Source organism: Prinia subflava, unplaced genomic scaffold (assembly GCF_021018805.1).
Source record: "Prinia subflava isolate CZ2003 ecotype Zambia unplaced genomic scaffold, Cam_Psub_1.2 scaffold_47_NEW, whole genome shotgun sequence".
In the NCBI taxonomy this organism is placed as follows: domain Eukaryota; kingdom Metazoa; phylum Chordata; class Aves; order Passeriformes; family Cisticolidae; genus Prinia; species Prinia subflava.
Genome location: NW_026961001.1, coordinates 103,629 through 112,634, shown reverse-complemented (window position 1 = coordinate 112,634; position 9,006 = coordinate 103,629).

Genomic DNA, 9,006 nt, shown 5'->3' with positions numbered 1-9,006 from the left:
CATGCTGGCAATGCAATGCAAACCAAGCCACCTCAGGGGAGAGGAAGGTAAGGCCAGAGAAGACAGGGGAAAGAAAATGGAGTGTTAGGTGAGAGAAGGCCTAGAAGTTCTAGGCAAAGGCTGGGCATAGGAAGGTAAGCCCAGTGACAGCTAGGCCAGGCGGAAACAGGAAGGGCCAGGCAAGGCTAGGCCTTGGAGGAAAGCAGTAGGCAGGTCAAGGGTGGGGCATGGGCATGACAGGGAATGCAAGGCTAGGGAGGGTCGGCAAGGTAAAGCATAGGAACTGTTGGGTTGCTAAGGCAAGGCAAGTGTCAGGTACATTCAAGGACTGCTGGTACCCAAAAGTAGCTAGGACAGACTGCTCTATCCAGTCTTGATCTTGCAGGGGCATCTCTAATCTGCACCTAAACCACTTGGGCTACCTGCTTTCCTTTGTATGCAAAAGAACTGTCATTCTGGTCCCAGAACCCAAGGGTGAAAAGTGAATTTCATGTCCAAAATTCAAGACATGCAAGGATATGTGCTAGAACAAAGCTGCCGGGACAGCTGGATGTGTTTGCACATGATGTCCTCTGTGCTTTCTCTTGTGCTCCCAAAACACTAGAGGTACGCGAAGACCTTGAGAATCAGGGGGATCAGGCAGGGCACAGCAAGTTGAAGAAATCCACAAAAAGAGAGGTGTTGAATTCCAGGTGGGAGAGCGGTGAGCAAGGTAGTGCAAGGCAAGGGAAAGGTTCAGGGGTAAGGCAAGAGAACGGTGGTTTTGCAAGACAAGACAAAGGAGAGGCAGGCAAAGCAATGAGAGTCCTAGAAGGAGATTTAAAGTTTGACCTGGACAAATGATGGGTGAGCAAGTCAATGTAAGACACTGGATTGGTGGGAAAGGCAAGGGAAGGACATGGATGGGTTCAGGAAGTAAAAAGAAACTAATGGTCAGCAATGACAAGTTAATGCAAGGTTGGGTAGGAAATGCAAGGCAATGTAAGAGAGGAGTAGGCAACACAATGGGTGTCTTAAGTGGAAAAGTCCATGCATGGCAAGGCCAAGAGAAAAGTGGTAGAGAAGTCAAGGTGGGCGATGGGTGAGTGCAGCTGAGAAAGAAGGAAAGTGCATGGCTCCAGTGTGTGTGTGTGTGTGTGAAGTTTGCAGATGTAAAGCAAGGAAAGCTGTCACTTGTGGAGTGAACAGATGTTTTCAAACATAAGCGGCAAGGTCCAAGCCACCTTTTTCTCCTGGCACATCTGTGTGTGCAAGATGTAGCCAGAAACTTTTCTGTTTGGATTCAGACTGCAAGCAGGACACAGAACATGATGGTGTGAATAGCTGAGCAGGAAAGCACGTAGCATTGGCATGTTTCAAAAGAGGCAGTTTGTCTGTGTGACAGAGATGGACATATGGGACTCCAGCAATATGACACTACACTCAGCTGAGAAACAAAGTGCCTAACTTCAGTGTGTGCTCTGAAAATGAAAAGCTGCAAGGACAAGGCAAGCGGGCAGGTCAGCAAAAGCTTTCTGTCCTGGCACATTGAGTGCGGAGCTGCTGTTCAGTTTCACTAAGGACTCTGTGACACTGAGAGGATGTGCTCTTCCATGTAGCTGAGAAGTGAGAATCACCTGTATATCTGTCAGAGTTTGTAGGGTGCAAGGGGAAGGTGAAGGCCAAGCCTGGCTTTTAGCTGTGGGACTTGTTACAAGGAAGCAGCTGCTGGATGTTTTAAGCTTTTCAGGATCTGTGAAAGATTCGGCTGGTACCTAGAGCTTGAGGGGAAGCACACATTTCCAGTGTGTGTGACTCAGTTCACTAGGTGCAACTAGACTCTAAGCAAGGAAGATCAACTTAACTGACACCACCGGTCCTAGAATAGACTGGTGCTATATACTTCTCAGCTCTAGGTACTGTGGCCGTTGGGCACTCCTGCAGTCTGAATCTAAACTGGAATGCTCCCAGCCATGGCTCTGTAGTGAATGAGTGGAAAGAGAAGAATCTTTCCCCACTGCCTCTTCAAAAAAAGTTTTAAATTGCCTCTAAAAAAAAAGTTTAAAAGTGCTTTATTTTACAAAATGAGGCAACCTGTTGAAAATTATTACTAGAGGTTGTAGTTGATACACTAAGCTTGCTAATATCAGACTGTGGATGCAGCAGGTGGGAGAGCGGTAAACAGTTAATACATCAAGCAAGGTAGCAGCAGACTTTTGAAACACGATACTGGCTAAAGCTTTTCCTGGAATTTTTTGAACACTCCAAGTCCAGCTAATGCCTAAATATTTAACTTCCTTATATGGACCCTAAATTTTCTTAGAATTGACTGTCCATCCACAGTGCCATGGTAATTCAATAATGGCATCCAGTTCTTGTTGCACCTGTTCCATAACAGTACCTGTATGAGATCAATAATGTGTTCTACAGTCTGTACTTCAGCTGCAGTATGTTGTGCTAAAGTGTGGTGTACTGCTTGGTGACAAAAAGTAGGAGTATTTTATAGCCCTGGGGGAAGACATGTAAAAGTGTATCTGTTTCCTTGCCGAGTAAATGCAAACTGATCTTGAGCAATACGGGGAACAGGAAACGTGAAAAACACTTTAGATACATCATGTACAGCATACCATGTTCCTGGATGTGCCTGAATTCGGTGTACCAGTGTAGCATTCAGGAACAGCAGCAGTTATGGGGAGTGTTTTCTTGTTCACTGCCCTGTAATCTATAGTCATTTGCCAGCTGCCATCTGGCTTTTTTACAGGCCAAATAGGACTATTAAAAGGAAAATGTGTGTAACAAAAAAAACCACCTGCTTGTAGCAAATCATTAACAGTTGCTTAAATTTCAGCATCTCCTTGTGGAAATTTATAGTGCTTTATATCTACAATTTCTGTGGCTCTAGGGATTTCTGTTTCTTGTCATACAAGTCCCACAGTGATAACCCTGGCATGTAGGCACTGCGTGGTGCCAAAAGCCCAATATGTACCATTAATTTCTAATGTAGCACCCCACAAAATATCCATTCCTAAAATGTATTGACCAATTGAAGCAACCACAACATATTATATATGAGGGTCCCAATCTCCAATTAGCAATTCCAATTTAGTAACTCTCCCCACTACAGTTTGCTCACCTAATCCCCACACGGGAACAGTAGTTCCTGGTGTTCTTTCTGGGTTGCCTTGAATGATAGTGACCTCTGCCGCCATATCAACGAAAACATGGACTCCTTGTTTATTTGTATTTGACCACCAAATAATACATAGGGTAAAGGGACAAGGGTCCTGTCACAACACACGGCAGTCCAGAATGAGGATTTGGTCTATTCCCTATTCCTTCGTTGCTTGTCCCTTTTCCTCAGCTACAGCTTCCTTCATGTCTGTCCATGACAACCAGTGCAGACAAATCAAATTATGATCTTCTATCTTCCCCAACCCCAGGTACTCCACCTTCTGTACTTTCTTGTTCTGGGAATTCTATACCATACAACATAAGGCTTGTAATTGTTGTCCATCTGTATCTTTTTTGTCCACTCTTGGTCCAGGAGTAAACAAAAGAAGGGGATCCATTCATTCAGCTCTCCCTATTATTATTCCCTTGATTCTCCAGCTTTTCTGCTTTCCCCTGATCCCGGGCTGGTTTCTCTGATTCTAATCCTGGTAAATCCCCTGATTTAATTTCTCAATCACCTGTTCAATCAGGTTCCCTTGCCCTGATAAGATTAAGGGGATAAGGTAAGCTTTCCATCTCTTTCGGCAGCCCTCTAGGAGAGTGTTCCATATCCTGGGGTTAAGGGCTGGGCCATATAAAATTCAGGAAGCCGGATCATGACACTAATTATCATTCTTTCTGTTTTAAGCAGATTGCAAACTTGTCTTAAAGTTGTTCATTCTGTGGCCACAGAAGGCCCAACAGCATCACTGGTATACTGACCTGAAAAGCCTTCTGCAACAACTGTAACCATAGTAACACTATTTGCCCAAATACCACATAACACTGACTGCACATACTTATTAGCGGTAAGTCCCATAAACTTTTTAGCATCTGCATCATCTAGTAACACAAATGTGAGCACCTTCCTTCATAAGACACACTAGCCATTACTGAGGTTTCTCCCATGGCCTCTGCTTGTATTTGTCCAGTAAATTTTTAACTTCTTTAGAGCTATAATCAGTTAATTCATCTGTCCGGACAGCTGGTCCTTTCCCCCCAGTCACCAGCTTCCACTTGAAGACAGAAGCTTCATGGGTACTTTCCTTTTCTTTTTCTTATTCATCCCCAATAAAGGAATCTGATTCATTAGCACTCCAAATGTTTCCATCCCAGGTCTCTGCATCCCATTCTGGATTTGTAAAAATACCATGGACTCATGGGCCATCTGCCTTTTCTGTCTTTTTGCCTCACCGCTGCTCCCAGTGTTCCCAGTGCCTCACCTAAGTGGTCCCAGTTCTCTTCAAAGCTTCCCATAGGACTCCCTGGTTCCTCTCCCTGCTCCCACTTCCAACCAGTGCTCCCAGCTGACTCTCAGTTCAATCCTGGTGGACTCAGTGTTGCTTCCTGCAGTGCCATCCCAGTCTCACCCCTTATCTCACCCCAGTGCTTCCAGTGCCATCCCTGTGTCACTCCCAGACTCTCCTCAGTGCTCCCAGTTCGCTCCCAGTGCTCCCAGGGTCACCCCCCTTCTCGCTCCACATCTTTTCAATCTCTCTTCTGTCTCAGGCTTGCGTCGAACTGACTCTAGCTCTTTCAGATTCATCAAGGGCAGAGCGAAGGGGAATTTCTATGGAAGCTGCAGAACCCCTGTCAGCACTGAAATTCCCAGTGTTTCACTTACTGTCCCAAGGCAACACCTAAACCCAGCTGTTCCCACCACTGACTCTGGGAAATCACGTGTGCCAAGGACCTGAAATCCTGGACACGACACCAAATTGTGAGACGCAAAACTTCCTGCAGAGCCCAAGCCCCAAATCGTGTGGCTGCTTTGGCCATTCCCAACCTGAAGAACACCCGGAGATTACCTGGAGCACAGGGATGGGGCAGGAAGACACCCCAAGACTCTCATACCCCCTGTAGGGGGAGGTGGGGGGTACAGACACCAAGACACCCCAGGCCTGGAGGTGTTTGAAGAGGTGCCTGCAGTGGCCCCTCAACTCTGTTCGGATCCCCCCGAGTTCAAATCCCCTCATGGCTCCCCCTGACCAGTGTTTATTTATTGGGTTTTTCCTAGTTTTCCATTGTTTCCAGGAAAGGTTTCTCCAGGGTGATTAATAACCCACCTTTCTCCCATCCCTCTTTTATGACTTAAGAATTCATCCAGATTTGTGACAAATGACCTCCACTTCTTTCAAATAGGAAAAAGATGCTATCTTTTACCTGCTCTGGTCCGTCCCCGTAGGGAGGATTTTGGTTTCTGCCAGGGGCTCTGCAGCCACTTTGGGGTGTAGCAGAGGCTCAGGTGTGTAGTAGAGATCCTCTCACCTTCGAAGGACTTGCTCTGCCCACCCTAAACACAGTTTAGTAGTTTTGACCCATTTAACCATTTCTCCAGTCTCCTACACTATTCAGTATTGGCCATTGTTAGAAAATCTTGATCTTTTCAATGGCTGCAGCTTTAAATGAGAAAGCTTGACGAGGCAAAAGTTTGGAATGCTGGAGACAGCATTTCCAGCCTATGTGTTCCATACTTTGTTCTAAAAAGCTGTTGATATCTGGATGTTTAGACACTGCATTGCATTTATCATCTGAAGATGTAAAAAACTTCATCTCCACAGCACACCAAGACCAAGAAGTGACATTCACCCCACTCCACTAATCCCAGACCAATTCCTGCTCTCTGCCTGAAGCTCCTAGTCCCACCCTGGTTTAGGCTGTTCTCAGTCAGCTCTGCCAGTCCCACCCTGATGGGCTGAAGTGCCTGCAGTCCATTTCATGAGGCTCAAAACTAACAGGAAATTTTCAGCTTTAATTTTCAGCTGGCTTAGCCCTGAAGCAGGTCGCCAGAGTCACCTAAATCCCCACAAATGTCCCAAGGAAGGGACAAAGTGCCCAGTCAATGATGTGTCAGTGGTACTGCAGTGGTGACTTCCACTGTTCCAAGAGCAGTCCTGGGACTACAGCCTGAGTAGCAGCATTTCTTCAGGAGCAGGAGCAGCAGCCTGATGGATGCTTAAAACTTTTAAAAAACTTTTTTAAAAGATTCAGATGGACAGTTCTTTCCTGTGCCTCCATGACAGCCTTCAAAAAGGAGCAAACCCATTGATTTCAGGACACAAAAGATCCCTGCAGGAAGAACTCAACACAAGCTCCCAGATGTGTCCCCAAGTTATTCCCTCACTGTTGTCAAAAGCTTTAGGATAGCACCCAGAGCCCTGTGCCCATGGTAGGTGACCACAGCTCAGCTGGCAAGTGAGACTGTGCAAGGCTCCCATTCTAAACAGCTCAGTGCTGTGGTGGCTCGTGGTGTGTCACAGTGGCCCCAGGCTGCTCACCCACAGACCTGTGTTGTCCCAGGATTCACAACGAAATCTCTTTCCCAAGCTGTCAGAGAAAGCAAAGTCCCAGCACCTGCTGCCCAGGATTTGTGTCAGGGACAAGGCGACACTCGGCCTTCCCCAGGAAGCATCTCCTGCTCTGTTAAACAAGGCAGCTTGGGGTCATTCTGGAGCTAGAGCAGCAGCAAGTTCAGGCTGAGGAGAAAGTTCTTATCAAAACCCTTGGACTTCACACCAGTGTTCCCAGTAACACCCAAAAGGTCATAGTATGGCTGCCAGATGAAGAATCATCAGCGCCTGGTTGATGCCGTAAGTTTTAGCTTTCATGTTTTTCACATTCTGTGCTGCCTAGGGATGTAGTTCTGAGCCTCATATGAAGTGCTATTAAGTTCCCTTCACAGAGTGAAGCATAAAACAAAAGCATAAACAACAGTGGGCTGAGGAGAGAAAACAAGAAGGATTGGACTTCATAACCTGAAGCTGTAATTGGGCAATTCAACCCCAGTATGTAAATAGACCAAAACTTATAAAAGTGTGAGACCCTGTGACTTGTCATCCATTTTGGGTCCACCTTGATTGTAGCCCTGGCCAGGCTCTTGTACTGCTCAAGGTGAATCCTTTAAGACCTTTTAATACATATCTATTTTATTGTCTAGCACTGTCTGGTCTCTGTTCCAGATCAGCATTCCCAAGGCATCATGGTGGGTTTGATGCCTTAAGATTTTAGCTTTTATATTTTTCATGTATTTGTGAACCTGCAATTCTTTAGTCTATAACTCTAAACTCCATATAGAGTGTTCACTATTGCTTTCCCATTTTGGTCAGACAAAACAATTCCTCTCTAAGCCTGGGAATCAAGGACACCTCATTGTGTCAGGCCCCGAGAAATGTAGGCAAAAGTGAGTTGCAGGGGGAGCAAATTTAGGGTAAGTGACTTCATTATCTGAAGCTGTAATTGAAAGATTTACCCCCAATATGCAAATGAACCAAACTTATAAAAGTATGAAAAAAAATGATCCGCCATCCATTTATGGGTGTAGCCCCTGGGGTGGCTTCATCTGCCTGAAATGTACCTGAAAGTCCTTCAATAAATATAACTGCTTTTTGTTCTCTTAATTTTGTCTGGTCTCTGTTTTTAGGTAGTCCCAAAAAGGAATCAGGTTAATACAATGCTGATTTTTAAAAACCATAGGCCTATGAAACTGCACAATGCTTATTCTTGAGGAAGAAAAACTGGAAAGCAACCAGGTCAGCTGTGCCAACTTTTACTAGTAAAGGTATGACTTTGGGGTTGCCAACCACCAAAGAGACCCCCCAGGACAGAAGAAGAAAAAATATGTTAATGATTTTGGGGGAAATTATTATCATATGTATGTTTATTCCAGCAAAATCAATGAATATGTATATAAAATATACAGAAGCATTTTCTATAATCAGTGTGTGTTTGGTGGAGTTATGCCCCACACATCTAGTCAAATAAAGAATGCTTGCTTTCTACAGGAAAACACATGAAATAGTTCCTCAAACATAGAACTGAAGTGCACAAGAAAGAAAACCCTCACAAAGCATCACTAAACTGTTTCCAAGACAGTGGAAATGGAATCAGACAATCTAAACAGCAAAATGTGACAGGCTCCTTATCTTTGCTTTGCAAAGAACAACAAGTGTGGTATGTCCACTTAAGACAATTCCTTCTGGAACAGCACATTCCTCAACTTCCCCTGAAGCTGGGAATTTGTACTAACACAGACAGGTTAGGGAGCTCTGACAAGCCAGCTCTGACATTAGAAAACATGTTGGTGTGTGGATAGAAGCTGCACCACACACTGTAAAGTGAAATGAATGTTGAAGGAACATGGCTAGTCCCAGGGAGCTCTGATCCCTGTAGAACCTCATCTGACATGGATGGGCCAACCCAACTGCACTGGGATTACAGATCACTGCACTTCCAGCTGCCAGATCAAACATCACCTCATCAAATTTCTGTTGAATGCTTATCACTGCTTGCTGTGAATGACAGGGGAATTGGGTGGGGAGTAGCAACAAATTGACATTTACTGACTTTCTGAATTATTGAAATGAAATGTAATCAACTGTCATGCCAACATTTATTGCTAATTCTATACAATTAAGTAATTTCATTAAATGTATCACTTACCATGCCCACAAAGAAATTTCCTTTAAAGGAAAAGGAGAATGCTTCAAACCATGCTATAGATGAACCCTCATTTAAGCAAGGCTTCTACAGTTTCCTTTCTGTAAACCATGACAAATTCACATGATTAAGACTTTTTTTTCAAACCTGAGTTTCATGGCAGTTCACTTGTGCCCTGGGAATCTCACCTCAAAAAGCTTTTGAAGAGATTGTTTTATCTGCAATCACTTTGTGCTTGTAATCAGAAAGTATTTTTAATTGTTCTTTTAACCATTACTGCCCTCAAAGTGGGTTTACCTGAGGAGAACAGAAGCTCAAATATGCAGGTCTGAGCAGCTGCTTCCCCTGGAGAAATCAGAGCAAACACAGAGTTCGGAGCTG